The sequence below is a fragment of the Coregonus clupeaformis genome, chromosome 40, assembly GCF_020615455.1.
Source record: "Coregonus clupeaformis isolate EN_2021a chromosome 40, ASM2061545v1, whole genome shotgun sequence".
NCBI classification, from domain to species: Eukaryota; Metazoa; Chordata; class Actinopteri; order Salmoniformes; family Salmonidae; genus Coregonus; species Coregonus clupeaformis.
Window position 1 is genome coordinate 9959261 of NC_059231.1, and position 3118 is coordinate 9962378.

Below are 3118 nucleotides of genomic sequence, written 5' to 3' on the forward strand. Positions count from 1 at the left end.
CTACTCTACTCTAGTCTACTCTACTCCAGTCTGCTGTACTGTACTATTTTTTTATTTTTTATTTCACCTTTATTTAACCAGGTAAGCCAGTTGAGAACAGGTTCTCATTTACAACTGCGACCTGGCCAAGATAAAGCATAGTAGTGCAATAAAAAAAAAAACACAGAGTTACATATGGGGTAAAAACATAAAGTCAGAAATACAACAGAAAATATATATGCAGTGTGTGCAAATGTAGCAAGTTATGGAAAGGCAGTAAATAGGCTATAGTGCAGAATAATTACAATAGTATTAACACTGGAATGCTAGATGTGCAAGAGATTATGGCAAATAGAGATACTGGGGTGCAAAAGAGCAAAATAAATAACAATATAGGGATGAGGTAGTTGGGTGGGCTAATTTCAGATGGGCTGTGTACAGGTGCAGTGGTCGGTAAGGTGCTCTGACAACTGATGCTTAAAGTTATTGAGGGGAGATAAGAGTCTCCAGCTTCAGAGATTTTTGCAATTCGTTCCAGTCATTGGCAGCAGAGAACTGGAAGGAATGGCGACAAAGGAGGTGTTGGCTTTGGGAATGACCAGTGAGATATACCTGCTGGAGCGCAGACTACGGGTGGGTGCTGCTATGGTGACCAATGAGCTAAGATAAGGCGGGGATTTGCCTTATCTTAGCTATACTATACTATACTATACTATACTATACTATACTATACTTACTATACTATACTATACTATACTATACTATACTATACTATACTCTACTCTACTCTACTCTACTCTACTCTACTCTACTGAACTCTACTCTACTATACTGTACTATACTCTACTCTACTCTACTCTACTCGACTGTACTCTGTAAGAGTTGAAAACAGCAGGTCTGGGACAGGGTAGGGGTTCCATAACCGCAGGCAGAACAGTTGAAACTGGAATAGCAGACGGCCAGGCGGACTGGGGACAGCAAGGAGTCACCACGGCCGGTAGTCCCGGACGTATGGTCCTAGGGCTCAGGTCTCTCAGTTGGCTTTTCATAGCCGATCATTAAAGAGTTGAAAACAGCAGGTCTGGGACAGGTAGGGGTTTCGTGAGCCGCAGGCAGAACAAAGTTGAAACTGGAATAGCAGCAAGGCCAGGCGGACTGGGGACAGCAAAGGTGTCATCATGCCCGGTAGTCCTGACGTATGGTCCTAGGGCTCAGGTTCTCAGAGAGAAAGAGAGAACGAGAGAATTAGAGAGCATGTAAATTCACACAGGACACTGGATAAGACAGGAGAAGTACTCCAGGTATAACCAACTAACCCCAGCCCCCGACACATAAACTACTGCAGCATAAATACTGGAGGCTGAGACAGGAGCGGTCCGAGACACTGTGGCCCCATCCGAAGAAACCCCGGACAGGGCCAAACAGGAAGGATATAACCCCACCCACTCCGCCCAAAGCACAGCCCCCCACCACTAGAGGGATATCCCCAACCACCAACTTACAATCCTGAGACAAGGCCGAGTATAGCCCACAGAGGTCTCCACCACAGCACAAACCAAGGGGGGGGCGCCAACCCAGACAGGAAGATCACGTCAGTAACTCAACCCACTCAAGTGACGCACCCCTCCCAGGGACGGCATGAAAGAGCACCAGCAAGCCAGTGACTCAGCCCCTGCAACAGGGTTAGAGGCAGAAACCCCAGTGGAGAGGGAACCGGCCCGGCAGAGACAGCAAGGGCTGTTCGTTGCTCCAGCCTTTCCGTTCACCTTCACACTCCTGGGCCAGACTACACTCAATCATATGACCTACTGAAGAGATAAGTCTTCAGTAAAGACTTAAAGGTTGAGACTGAGTCTGCGTCTCTCTCCACATGGGTAGGCAGACTGTTCCATAAAAATGGAGATCTATAGGAGAAAGCCCTGCCTCCCGCTGTTTGCTTAGAAATTCTAGGGACAATTAGAGGCCTGCGTCTTGTGACCGTAGCGTACGTATTGGTATGTACGGCAGGACCAACTCGGAAAGATAGGTAGGAGCAAGCCCATGTAACGCTTTATAGGTTAACAGTAAAACCTTGAAATCAGCCCTTGCCTTAACAGGAAGCCAGTGTAGGGAAGCTAGCACTGGAGTAATATGATCAAATTTCTTGGTTCTAGTCAGGATTCTAGCAGCCGTATTTAGCACTAACTGAAGTTTATTTAGTGCTTTATCCGGGTAGCCGGAAAATAGAGCATTGCAGTAGTCTAACCTAGAAGTAACAAATGCATGGATTAATTTTTCTGCATCATTTTGGACAGAAAATTTCTGATTTTTGCAATGTTACGTAGATGGAAAAAAGCTGTCCTTGAAACAGTCTTGATATGTTCGTCAAAAGAGAGATCAGGGTCAAGAGTAACACCGAGGTCCTTCACAGTTTTATTTGAGACGACTTTACAACCATCTAGATGAATTGTCAGATTTAACAGAAGATCTCTTTGTTTCTTGGGACCTAGAACAAGCATCTCTGTTTTGTCCGAGTTTAAAAGTAAAAAGTTTTCAGCCATCCACTTCCCTTATGTCTGAAACACAGGCTTCTAGCGAGGGCAATTTTTGTAACGATCCCGGCAGTCTGAGTCGGGTCCTGTCTGTGGACTAGTTTTTCTGCTCGGGATCTCCAGTTTCCCGAGGGTTCTGGAACGCTCCGGGGAGCTCTCTTGATTTCCGCGACCTGCATCCCATCTGCAATCTGCACACCTGGTCCTGATCATCACCCTTCTTAGGCTCTGGCCTAACATCCATTCCCCTGCCGGATCGTTAGCCATGAACAGTAGGTTTACCAGAGTATCAGTCTTAGAGCCTCTAGCGGTAGTTTTGTTGTTTTTTGCACCTTGTTGGTTTGTTGTTTACTTACCTCCGTTTTTGTTCCATCTGCATCACTCGTCCCGGGAACCTTCATCCAACCTCTGCCTGGTGGTCGGCGGCTGCCGAGCCATGACGGGATCAACCACTGCACCCCCAACAACTAATCAACGCCGCCCAGCTCTGTTCCCTGGATTATTCAGCATCACTCTTGAATTTGTAAATAAACACTCACCTTCGTTTCAACTTACCTTGTCCTGGTCTGCTTCTGGGTTCTGGCTTTGTAACTTCGTGACAGAACGAT